Source organism: Anolis carolinensis, unplaced genomic scaffold (genome assembly GCF_035594765.1).
Source record: "Anolis carolinensis isolate JA03-04 unplaced genomic scaffold, rAnoCar3.1.pri scaffold_8, whole genome shotgun sequence".
Taxonomy (NCBI): domain Eukaryota; kingdom Metazoa; phylum Chordata; class Lepidosauria; order Squamata; family Dactyloidae; genus Anolis; species Anolis carolinensis.
In genome coordinates, this window is record NW_026943819.1 from 8,015,641 (window position 1) to 8,029,529 (window position 13,889).

Genomic DNA, 13,889 nt, shown 5'->3' on the forward strand with positions numbered 1-13,889 from the left:
CCACTTATGTGGGAGGTTAATTTAACTATTTTAATAATAATAATAATAATTTTATTTTTGTATGCCGCCTCCATCTCCCCAATGGGGACTCGGAGCGGCTCACACGGGGGGCAAACCCAATACAATCATATACAGTAGAGTCTCATTTATCCAACATAAATGGGCCGGCAGAATGTTGGATAAACGAATATGTTGGATAATGAGAGATAAGGAGAAGCCTATTAAACATCAAAATAGGTTATGATTTTACAAATCAAGCACCCAAACATCATGTTATACAACAAATTTGACAGAAAACATAGTTCATTACACATTAATGCTATGTAGAAATTACTGTATTTATGAATTTAGCACCAAAATATCACAATGTATTGAAAACATTGACTACAAAAATACGTTGGATAATCCAGAATGTTGGATAAGTGTTGAATAAGTGAGACTCTACTGTATATGTGGCATTAATCTTGCCATTATGTAAGACTGCTCTGGGTCCCCCTGGGGGAGAAGAGCAGTATATAAATTAAATACATTAAACAAATAGTAAATAAACTATCTTTCGGGTTGCTTAAGTCAACAACAAGCAAGGGCTACTTTTTATTTTAATAGTCGGGTGCTCACTCTGACACGGGCTGGCCTCGAACTCATGACCTCTTGGTCATAGTGATTTATTGCAGCTGGCTATCAACCAGCCTGCACCACAGCCTTCATCTTTGCCTCTAATGTCCTTCCCTCCAGTGAGCAGTCTGGCATTATTTCCTGGAGGATGGACTGGTTGGATCTTCTTGCAGTCCAAGGCACTCTCAGCATTTTCTTCCAACACCAACAGCAGTCTGCCCAATGCCCATGCCTGTACTAAAGGTCTGGACCAGGGGTCCCCAAACTAAGGCCCGGGAGCCGGATGCGGCCCTCCAAGGTCATTTACCTGGCCCCTGCCCTGTTTTATAATATATTGTATATACATATAATATTGATAATAATATTATAATGTAATACAATATAACACTAATAATAATACCATATAATAATATTAATTATATATTCTATATTACATATAATATTACTAATAATATTACAGTATAGTTCAATATAGTAATATATAATGCTAATATTGTGCTATGCTAATAATATAATATATTGTATGTACATATAATTTGTAAGCCACTCTGAGTCCCCTTTGGGGTGAGAAAGGTGTGATACAAATGTAGTAAATAAATGCAGTAAATAAATAAATAATAAATAAATAAATTTTAGACTTAGGCTCACCCAAAGTCTGAAATGACTTGAAGGCATACAACAACAACAACAACAACAACAATCCTAATTAACTTGACTATCTCATTGGCCAGAATGGGACCACACTTCCCATTGAAATCCTGATAAATGTATGTTGGTTAAAATTGTTTTTATTTTTAAATATTGTATTGTTCTTTCATTGTTCTTCTTCTTGTTGTTGTTTTTGCACTACAAATAAGACATGTGCAGTGTGCATCGGAATTTATATTTTTTTTTTTCAAATGATAATCCGGCCCCTCAACAGTCTGAAGGATTGTGGACCGGCGCTCTGCTTTAAAAGTTTGAGGACCCCTGGTCTGGACTGTAGGTGCGGGTCCTAGCCTGCAGGGTGCGCTGTTTCCCAGCTTTGCTTGGAGTCCAATTAGTGCAAAACAGGAGGGAAAAAAGGGGAAGCTGAGCCTGGGAAGCCGGAGTTGCTGAAGAGCGAGCAGAGCAAGCAAACGCGCTCCACAATCCGCTCTTTCTTCCCCTTTGGCCTCTCTCCTCCTTCCCTTTATCCCAAGGCAAAGCCGGGCAAACTCTGGCCTTGGAGGTAAGTGCCTTTTCCTTTGGCAAGAAGCGGGATGGTCCAGGAGGGATGCATTGCACGCCTCTTCCAGGCTTATGTACTTAAGTGTGAGTGGTCCCTACTTTTGGAGTGTGGTTGAAGGGACAATGGTTTGTAGAGTAAGAAGATTTGGGAGTAAAGCGAGGTGTAAGCTGTAATGATTATAATTAAGATTGTTCGTAATAATAATATAATAATTATAATTAATATTGTTCATAATACAGTATAGTCTCACTTATCCAAGCTAAACAGGCCAGCAGAAGCTTGGATAAGCGAATATCTTGGATAATAAGGAGGGATTAAGGAAAAGCCTATTAAACATCAAATTAGGTTATGGTTTTACAAATTAAGCACCTAAACATCATGTTATACAACAAATCTGACAGAAAAAGTAGTTCAGTATGCTGTAATGTTATGTTGTAATTACTGTATTTATGAATTTAGCGCCAAAATATCATGATATATTGAAAACATTGACTACAAAAATGGCTTGGATAATCCAGAAACTTGGATAAGCAAGGCTTGGATAAGTGAGACTCTACTGTACTGTATAAGCCTAGTTTTTCAGCCCTTTTTTAAGACTGAAAATGCCCCCCTCGGTTTATACTCAGGTGAGGGTCCTGGTTGGCGTATACAGTAGAGTCTTACTTATCCAACGTTCTGGATTATCCAACACATTTTTGTAGTCAATGTTTTCAATACATTGTGATATTTTGGGTCTAAATTCGTAAATACAGTAATTACTACAAAGCATTACTGCGTATTGAACTACTTTTTCTGTCAAATTTGTTGTATAACATGATGTTTTGGTCCTTAATTTATAAAATCATAACCTATTTTGATGTTTAATAGGCTTTTTCTTAATCTCTCCTTATTATCCAACATATTCGCTTATCCAATGTTCTGCTGGCCCATTTATATTGGATAAGTGAGACTCTACTGTAATAATAAATATAATATAAGAGTCCAGTGGAAATGGTTGCTTGCATAGAGGAGCATAGGATTCTCTCCTATATACTGTATATACTCGAGTATATACAGCCCTTTTTTAAGACTGAAAAAGCCCCCCTCAGCTTATACTTGGGTGAGGGTCCTGGTTTACTTATATTTGGGTTAGCTTATACTCCAGAATATATGGTACATTTATTATTTTTCTCTATTATTATTGGTATTATTACATTTATTATTTTTCTCTATTATTGTTGCTACTACAGTAGAGTCTCACTTATCCAAGCTAAATGTGCTGGCAGAACCTTGGATAAGCGAATATCTTGGATAATAAGGAGGGATTAAGGAAAAGCCTATTAAACATCAAACTAGGTTATGATTTTACAAATTAAGCACCAAAACATCATGTTATACAACAAATTTGACAGAAAAAGTAGTTCAATATGCAGTAATGTTATGTTGTAATTACTGTATTTATGAATTTAGCACCAAAATATCATGATATATTGAAAATATTGACTACAAAAATGGCTTGGATAATCCAGAAGTTGGATAAGTGAGACTTCTGTATTACATTTATTTTACTCTATTTTTATTATTATTATTATTATTATTATTAATACATTTATTATTTCCCTCTGATCTTATTATTATATTTATTGTTTTACTCTATTTATTACTACATGCATTATTTTATTCTATTTATTATTATTACATGTATTATTTTACTCTATTATTATTAAAAGGATACATAAGCACATTTACATTGAAGAAGATGAGAATCATGATTTAGTCAGAGTTGGACAGTCTTATCTTAAATTAGAGCTTTATGTAAATATTCAAAAACATTTAACCTACTGATGCCTCAATTCATGTAATTTTATTGGTATCTGTTTTTATTTTTGAAATTTACCACCCTTGGCTTATACTGGAGTCAATGTTTTCCCAGTTTTTTTGTGATAAAATTAGGTGCCTCGGCTTATATTCGGGTTGGCTTATACTCGAGTATATACAGTAATTCCTTTCCACCTTGCCTTCAAGTAACCCCCATCAGCACCTTGTTTCCGCCTCCCTCTTGCTTATTTTTCTGCTTTTTTACTTTTCTTACTTTTTTTGGTTTTACTTCTTCTTTTCTTGCTGTTGGTTTTTTTGTTTGTTTTGATCTTCCTGTTAGCTGTGAGGTTAATGTTTTGACTTCAACTTGGTGGCAAGAGATGTCTCTCTGTGTGCTGACAAATGCTGTCTGAATAAATACTTGAAAAGCAGCTGCTCCCCTTGGATCTGGAGAGCTAAGCAGGTTAGTACTTGGATGGGAGGCCAAGGATAAAATACCCTAAAGTGTCAAAAGAACTGCACAACCACCTCTTCTGAGTATTCCTTGCCTAAGAAAATTCAGGGAAATTTATTTATATTTATATGTATTTATTTCATGTCAAAAGCGTTGCATTAATACTGTATATACTCAAATATAAGCCGACTCGAGTATAAGCCGAGGCACCTAATTTTACCACAAAAAAACTGGGAAAACATTGACTCCAGTATAAGCTGAGATACCAATAAAATTACATTAATTGAGGCATCAGTAGTTTAAATGTTTTTGAATCTTTACATCAAACTGTAATTTAAGATATGACTGTTCAACTCTGATTAAATCATTATTTTCATCTTCTTCGATGTAAATGTGCTTATGTATCCTTTTAATAATAATAGAGTGAAATAATAAATGCAATAATAATAATAATAAATGCAGTAAAATAATAAATGTAATAATAGAGTAAAATAATAAATGCATTAATAATAATAAAAATAGAGTAAATGTAAAAATAACAATACTAGAGTAAAATAATAAATGTAACAATACCAATAATAATAGAGAAAAATAATAAATATACCATATATACTTGAGTATAAGCCGACCTGAATATAAGCCCACCAGGACCCTCACGCGAGTATAAGCCGAGCAGGGGTCCCCAAACTAAGGCTTTGCTTTTTTATAATGGTATTTTAATTATTATTTAATTAATAATTAATTATTAAGAAGTAGTCTGCTAGTGCTTTTGGTGCACAGTGCAGAAGGGGGTTGGACTAAATGGCCCAAGGGGTCTCTTCCAATCTTCTTCTTCTTTATTATTATTATTATTATGATTGACACAAAGACACAGTATAACACAGCAAACGAGATATATATGCTGGATTTCGTATCACAAAATCACAAGTTGAACACTTTCCCAGCGTTTAGGACTGTGCGATGTATGATGGTGATGATTATTATTATCAACAACATTGAGGCTGGGTGGCCATCTGTCAGGGGTGCTTTGCTTGTGCTTTTGGTGCACAAAGGTAGAAGGGGGTTGGATTAAATGGCCTAAGAGGTCTCTTCCAACCCTCTTTATTATGATGATTATGATTAACATTGAGGCTGTATTTGTTCCCGTTTGGGTTTTTTTCCTTCAAAATAAGAGATGTGCCGTGTACATAGGAATTTGTTTATGGGGGGGGGGGTTCACCTATAGTCCGGCCCTCCAATTGTCTGAGGGATTGTGAACTGGTCCCCTGTTTAAAAAGTTTGGGGACCCCTGATGTAGAGGAGCAGTGGTTCTCGTGAAACTTTTCCTTGATTTGAGTCTACTGGGAAGAGGCTGATAGCCATGCAGTGGGTGGCTTTCACCACGTTCAACCTTATTTCTCGCGCAATTGGCAAGAGAATTCTGGGCACCGCAATTGAAGGGAGATGTTGACAAGCTAGAACGTGTCCAGAGGAGGGCGACTAAAATAATCAAGGGTCTGGAGAACAAGCCCTACGAGGAGCGGCTTAAAGAGCTGGGCATGTTTAGCCTGCAGAAGAGAAGGCCGAGAGGAGACATGATGAGAACCATGTAGAAATATGTGAGGGGAAGTCAGAGAGGAGGGAGCAAGCTTGTTTTCTGCTGCCCTGGAGACTAGGTTGCAAAGCCAGCCCTACAAGATTCCTCATAACAGAATCACAGAGTTGGAAGAGATTGCAGGAATACAGAACTAAAGCACTCCTAAGAGATGGCCATGCAGACCATCAAGGCAGACTATTCCTCTGTTGAACAGCTTTAACTGGGCTTAGTACAACAGGCTAAACTGTTATGCTGCAGAAAAATCCAGCCAATCGAAAGGTCGAGCACCCTCCATTAGCCCCAGCTCATCCGCCCACCTAGCAGGTCGAAAGCAGAAATATGAGTAGATAAATAAGTACTGCTTTTAGCGGGGAAGTACTGGTGACACAGTGTGTTAAAGCACTGAGCTGCTGAACTTGCAGACCGAAAGGTCCCAGGTTCAAATTCCGGGAGTGGAGTGAGCGCCCGCTGTTGCTCCAGCTTCTGCCAACCTAGCAGTTCGAAAACATGCAAATGTGAGTAGATCAATAGGTACCGCTCCGGCGGTAAGGTAACGGCGCTCCATGCAGTCATGCTGGCCACATGACCTAGGAGGTGTCTATGGACAACGCCAGCTCTTCGGCTTAGAAATAGAGATGAGCACCAATCCCCAGACTTAACGTGAGGGGAAAACCTTTACCTAATAAAGGTGCCCTGTCTGTCCTCGTTAATTGTATAATCGGCATTGAATGTTTGCCATATGTGTGTTCTATAAGCTGCCCTGAGTCCCTTTCGGGATGAGAAGGGCGGGATATAAATACTGTAAATAAATAAATAAACTATCGGGAAACTTTGGCTGAGTTTTGGAAATAGAACTCTTCACATTGCACAGTTGTATCACTTTGATTCCACTTTAACTGCCACGGTTCTCTCCTCTGGAATCCTGGTGTTGGCCTTTTAAGGAGAAGCAAATATGTAATATATACTTCTCAGTGAGAGAGTTCTATCTAATGCCCTACCAAACTACAAGCCCCAAGAATCCCAAAGAACATCGCCATAGCAGTTAAAATGGAATTGCAGAGTGTGAAAAGGGCCTCCGGAAATGCATTATACAAAGTAAGAATACACGTATCTGTTATGCAAAAAAGGTAAATATTTCAATCTTGCATGAATTATGCACATTTCAGAATGCATATCTTGTAGTTGCATTTTGCATATGCATTTTGGCCTCTTTGAAGTGTGCTTTGATTTGTTCAGCATATTTCCAAGCTTTTGGGGAAGCTGCTCTGCAAAGAATGGGGAAGATTTCTTTTCTTTGGGTCAGCAAACAAGTGTGGTATAAATCCACGCAAACATTTGATCTGGTGCAACCAGAACAACGGGAAGGAATAAACTCTTAATCCCATAGCAATTATAAGTAAAGCCAATATCTGTGGCCGGCCTGCTGTAAACCCAGTCCCCTTCCCTCCAGATGAGGTGTTAACTGTTTGCTGGAAGTCTTTGTTGCAGTTTGTAAAGTTGGCAGGGTAGAGTTACTTAAACTGCAGCAGATCAATTTTTTTTTTTTTAAGAATCAGGAAAATCAGCCGTAACTGAGACCTCACTGTGGACTAACCCCTTGAGAAGTTGAATGAGTAACTTTGGAAACTATGTCCGGTCTTTACAATAGGGCTTACTGTAAATGGGAAAATGTGATAGCAGAGGAGTGTTCTTCTTTTCCGTGGGACATTTGGCTCAATTGGAAACTGCTGTCTGGACATGCCTAAGATATTACAAGTCAGAGGCAGGTGGACACATGTCTCATCAATCATTTTTTCCTTTGGTTTTTTTTCAGCACTGCTCTTTAACTTAACCTCTGGCACTTGTTATAATTGTTGTAAAACCTGTTGGTGACATTGATTGTTTCTTTAGTGCACAACTCTCTTTTTCTTACAGTGTCCTTAACTCTATCTTCACATCCCTGTATCTTTCCATCCATTGAGAAATCGTTATGAGCAAATACATATCTTTCTTTTCCTCTCTCCTTCTGTCTCCGATCCCCTATCCTTGATTATTAGATTGACAGTTTGTTTATATTTTTAATGGCTTGATCGTTCTGGCCTCCAGACTGAGCAGCAGAATTGTTGCCCAACTTGCCAAATGTCAAGCCATTGCATCCTTTGGTGAGAGTTTCACATTTCCTGGGAAAAGGCTGTTTGGGTTCTGCAAGTACAGTAGAGTCTCACTTATCCAACACTCACTTATCCAACATTCTGGATTATCCTACACATTTTTGTAGTAAATGTTTTCAATACATCGTGATATTTTGGTGCTAAATTCGTAAATACAGTAATTACTACATAGCATAACTGCGTATTGAACTACTTTTTCTGCCAAGTTTGTTGTATAACATGATGTTTTGGTGCTTAATTTGTAAAATCATAACCTAATTTGATGTTTAATAGGCTTTTCCTTAATGCCTCCTTATTATCCAACATATTCGCTTATCCAACATTCTGCCGGCCCGTTTATGTTGGATAAGTGAGACTCTACTGTACTTTGAATCTCCTTAGGATTTGTTGTGTGCCTTCAAACCATTTCTAACATGTGACCCTAAGGTGGGGTTTTCTTGACAAGTTTATAATAATACTATAATAATACTTTATTTTTATACCCCACCTCCATCTCCCCGAAGGGACTCGGAGCGGCTTACATGGGGCCAAGCCCAGATAAAACAATAAAACATAGAGAAACATAAAAAAAAAACAGTTATTAAAATCCAACATTCCAAAACAAAGCAAAAGAAATATTAATCATGTTAAAAGCATATTAAAACGTGGAGTTTAGGGGAGTTTTGATTGCCATCCTTTGAGGCCAAGTTAGTGTGACTTACCCAAGATCATCCAATGCTTTGGTTGGTTGCATACTGCATTGCTCTGACCTACAACAAGCACTGCTTGACTACCAAGCAAAAAGTGGGTGCTAGAAATAATATGATACGAAAGCTGACTGGCACAACCTGGGGGTCACAACCAGACACAGTGAAGACATCTGTCTTTGTGCTTTGCTACTCTGCTGCTGAATACACATGCCCAGTATGGAATAATAATAATAATAATAATAATAATAATAATAATAATAATAATAATAACAACAACAATAACAACAACAGCAACAACAGCAACTTTATTTTTATACCCCGCCTCTATCTCCCCAAAGGGGACTCAGGGCGGCTTACATGGGGCCAAGCCTGCATAAAAACAATAACAATATAAGACACAATAGACAAGAGACATGCACAATTATAAAAATTTAAACATTACCCAATAAAAATAAATGACAAAAACTTAATAAAAACATGGATTAAAACTGAGAGGTTGTAAAAATAGACTGGGTAAAGGGCACCATATAAATATTGTAAGCACGAGGTGACTGATAAAATGCTGCAAATTTTTGGAAGTGCAAATTGGGATGGGAGTAGACCCTGTGTCTATATCAAGTTGACAAAGGTAAAAAGTGCAAACCGGTACGAAAATGGTCACAGATACAGAATTGTTATGGGGATGAGCAATACATCTCACCATGTTAAAACAGTGGACGTGGCTCTTAATGAGACATGCCACATTATCATAGGGTGCCTACGCCCTATGCCACTGGAGAAATTATACTGTTGTTTAGCTCATATGTCATCCACTGGGAAGTAGCAGCCAGCAATGAAAGGACCAAGGCATTGACATCTCCGGCCCATATTCTGTTCGGATATCAGCTAGCATGCCAGCATCTTAAATCAAGAAACTGCTTCCTAAGACCTACAGAGATACTTGTAGGAATACCTCAGCAACCGAGAGTCCAAAAGTGGCAGGTTAAAACCCAGACTGACACCAGATGAGAAACTCCTCCCTGGACACACAGAAGACTGGGTGATTTGGAAGGCGTGAAACAGACTGCACTCTGGCATCATGAGATGCAGAGCTAAGCTTAAGAAATGGGGCTACAAAGTGGAGTCCATAGACCACTTATTACAATGGCGTTGGAGCCCTGCCATATGCACAATGGAGGACCTTCTCACAGCGACACCAGAGGCACTCCAAGTGGCCAGCTTCTGGTCAAAGGAAATTTTGCATAATGCCAAGTTTTTAACTTTGTTTGTTTTTTTAAATATGTTATAACTGTATTTTCAGTTTGTTCCCGCCACGATAAATAAATACCCAGTGGTTTTCCATGGCCATGCAGGGATTTGAACCCTGGTCTCTCAGAGTCCTGGTCCAACATGAAAAAAAGACTGGGTCAACATAAAAAATTTATTCAAAGCCAGAAGTAGATTTGTAGACAATATTGCCTCTACCTCTCTCTCTGAAACAAACACTCAGGATAACATTCCTCTCTAGTCCTTATGTGCCTTCTAAGGACACTTTCGCCTGCATTCGCTTAGTGGCCACTACAACAACCCTGCCAGGAAGATCAGTTCACACCCTCATTGAATGAAGACAGAAAACAGATGCCCCATTTCACGGGAAGCCCTTCAGCTCACTTTGCACATGAACATCCTAGTGATTTGGGTTCTGACTCAGCCATCTGTCTCCAGGCAGCTGGCTGGCTTTAAATATATTAAATTGGCACCTGTCTGCTCGCAGCTTAGCCTTCACTTAAACGATTTAAAGAATAGGGATAAAATTTCTTTGGAGACTCTATAACAGGCATGGGCAAACTTGGGCCCTCCAGGTGTTTTGGACTTCAACTCTCACAATTCCTAACAGCCTACCGGCTGTTAGGAATTGTGAGAGTTGAAGTCCAAAACACCTGGAGGGCCCAAGTTTGCCCATGCCTGTTCTGTAAGGTGTTGCATGTTGTTTCTAATCTTAGGCAGATCTATAATAGGGTTTTCTGTGGCTGAGAGTGTGTGACTTGTCCAAGGTCACCCAGTCTGTTTCACGGTCAAGCGGGAAATTGAACTCTTAGTTCAATCGTAGTTCAATGCTCCAACCATTCTGGTTCTGTTCTCTATGCGGAAGCTCTTCAAATATCTGGCACCGGTTATGGTTTTGTTTCGCTTCCTCTCCAGACCTCATCCGGAGAGTTCTTGCACTGAATGCAGTGAGACCTTTTTCATATCAGCTTGTGCATGTGCCTTCAAGTCACCTGTTGATTTATGGCAGCCCTGTGCATTTTATTGTGTTGTCTATGCCAAGGAATACACAGAGGTGGTTTACCAGTGCCTTCCTCTGAAGCGTAATGTAAAGCACCCGGAATTCCTTCGCAGCCCCATTTCCAAGAACGAAGCGAGCCCGAGCAGGCTTAGTTTCCAAGATCAAATGAGGTGTGTTGCCTTTGGGATATTTAGACTTAGCCTTTTTGTTAGTTGCTGCCAAGTCAACTTTGAATTATGGCGACCCAAGAATGTGAGACCTCCACATCCTTACAATGAGCCTGTCATGGGATTTTCTTGGCCAGATTTGTCCGCACTGGTTTTGCTGTCACCCTCCTCAGAGGCCTATGGAATGTGACTTGCCATAGGTAATCCAATGGGCTTCTAGGGAGGGATTTGAACCCTGGTCTCAATTGTCATAGTCCAACACTTAAATTACTACACCATGCTGACTCTCCGTTTTGCAAATGTGGCATCTGTCTGGATCATAAAATGATAACCATGCATACATATACACATATGCATTTGTATGAATCAAAGTAATCAAATCAGAGTGCAGATACTAGAAAGAAATATTAAGTAACAATCTAATATAGAACCTAAATTCATCTAAAGACCTATTTCTTCCGGCAGGCCTATCCAGCCAGTTTTAAGCATGAATTTTAAACTCGTGTTTTGTGTTTGATCTCTTCTCTTGTGTATTTTAATATGTATTCTATATACATGCATTTTAATATATATCTTTAATAGAAATACAGTAGAGTCTCACTTATCCAACATAAACGGGCCGGCAGAACGTTGGATAAGCAAAAATGTTGGATAATAAGGAAGGATTAAGGAAAAGCCTATTAAACATTAAATTATGTTATGATTTTACAAATTAAGCACCAAAAACATCATGTTTTACAACAAATCAACAGAAAAAGCAGTCCGAAACACAGTACCATTATGTAGTAATTACTGTATTTATGAATCTAGCACCAAAACATCGCAATATATTGAAAACATTGACTACAAAAACATTGGGGTTTGTCTCTGAATATTGGGCTCTTCCCAAGGGCCTAGGATATTAGAGATATTATGATATTATTATATAATATATTATTATTAAGGTATATTATATATTATTATTACATGTACATAACAATATAGCACGCATGCACATTGGGTCCAAGTGTCTGGGGTTTGTCTCTGAATATTGGGCTCTTCCCAAGCGCCTAGGATATTAGAGATGTTATGATATTATTATTATATACTAGCTTTGCCCGGCCACGCGTTGCTGTGGCTTATCCTTTGTTGGCCAGCTGGAATAGCAGTGAATAGCCTTGCAGTCTCAAAGCCTGGCCGTTTTCTGGAGTAGCTGGAGCTTTTGTTGTATGAACATAGAGGCATGGATGAGGGGTTGTGCTGCCAGGTTTAGTGTTTCTGGGATGTGTAGTTTTGTTGTTTTGTCCTAGGCCGAAATTTCATTACACTTATATATATATAAATTATTATTACATGTACATAACAATACAGCACACATGCACATTAGGTCGAAGTGTCTGGGGTTCATCTCTGAATATTGGGCTCTTCCCAAGGGCCTATATCAGAAGTATTTTCATAGAGTGTGCACAGTTCCGAGAAGTGCTGCCTTCTGCAGCATTTGGACTGATGTTCTGTTCAAATTAAGGCATTTCAAATGCTTTTAGGGGTTTCTTGGGATGCCCCCAAGAGCACCAACCACTATTGGTACCATACGACTTCAGCGGTGCCTCTGCCTGATGCCATTGAAACAGAGGGAGAATGAAAGCATCGCTAGGTGAACTTGTGGCAATGCAGTCCAGTGTCTGCATATATCCTCCCAGCCCACTGCGGATGGAGGTCTTTTTTCCCTCTCTCTTCCCACAAACACTGTCCCCGTCTTTGCCCAAAGGTTTTTGTGGGGAAACCCCCTTCCCCTCCATCCCAGCTCAAGACAGAAGTCATTTGTGCTCCTGTCTGGGAGCAGAGGGGTGTGTGTGTGTGTCCTGCTGCCACCAAAACATGTACATGCAGGAAATTCTTCTCTTGAAGGCTTTCTTTGTATGCCTTTGGGTTTAGTGGGGATGTTTCCTTGTTGAAGGTGTTGTGGCTGCAAAGTAACAATGATGAGGTAGAGACCATGGGAATTGGCTCCCTTTCCCTTGGCTGGTCTTCCCCAGTAACTCTGTCTTTCTCCAAGCTTTAATGGGATTATGGAGAGGCTCACAACAGGGCGGTTCACCCAGCGAAGCCCACATCCTTGGCTGCTGCTCTTTGGGTGTCTCTAAAACCTTTGCGTAGCTTTCAGGTGCCACTTAGCAAAGAGGAGATGGGTGTGGAGCAGAGAACATCTGAGGCTGCTCTATATGTGTGCGTGTTGTTATGTAAAGCAGTGTTTCCCAAACTTTGGTCTTCCAGATGGTTTGTTTTTCTACTCCCAAAATTCCTGATTGAATGACTGAGACTTTTGGGAGTTGAAGTTCAAAACAGCCGGAGGACCAAAGTTTAAAGAGCAAGCTTTGAAACGTTCTTCTCGTTTGGATTAGGTAAAGGTAAAGGTTTTCCCTTGGCGTTAAGTCTAGTTGTGTCCAACTCTGGGGGTTGGTGCTTATCTCAATTTCTAAGCCAAAGAGCCGGCATTGTCCGTAGACACCACCAAGGTCTTGTGGCTATTGGCATGACTACATGGAGAGCCGATACCTTCTTGCCAGAGCGGAACCTATTGATCTACTCACATTTGCATGTTTTCGAACTGCTAGGTTGGCAGAAGCTGAGGCTAACAGCGGGTGGTCACTCCGCTCCTCAGATTCGAACCTGTGACCTTTTGGTCCACAAGTTCAGCAGCTCAGTGCTTTAATTCGCTGCGCCATCGGGGGCTCCCTTGTTTGGACTACAACTTTAAAAAGTCATGCTCATTTTTTGGGTGGGTGGGTGGGTTGGGGATGTTTCGGCAGGCCTTTGGAGATACAGTCATTAATTAATCAGCCCCAGAGGGTTTTTAATAATCTATCCTGTATTTATTACGATTTTACCATTTATGTGTTTTAAATGCAATTTTTATCCTGTATTTTTGTTTTAATTGATATATTGTATTACTGTTTTATCTTTTTATAGTGTGATTTGTATTATG

The 13,889-nt window shown here is 39.2% G+C and overlaps 1 protein-coding gene across 2 annotated transcripts in view; it reads left to right on the forward strand.

Moving 5' to 3' along the window:
• Positions 1-1,666: 1,666 nt before the first annotated feature.
• Positions 1,667-13,889, forward strand: part of pdlim2 (PDZ and LIM domain 2) — a 78,704-nt gene continuing 66,481 nt past the window's right edge. The window contains exon 1 of one of the 2 annotated variants that reach the window (XM_008120159.3): positions 1,667-1,825. The gene's annotated coding sequence lies outside the window, so the exon portion shown is untranslated. Of the gene's footprint in view, positions 1,826-3,936; positions 4,086-13,889 lie in introns of those variants that run through there. The other variant, XM_062960943.1, reaches the window with a different exon arrangement.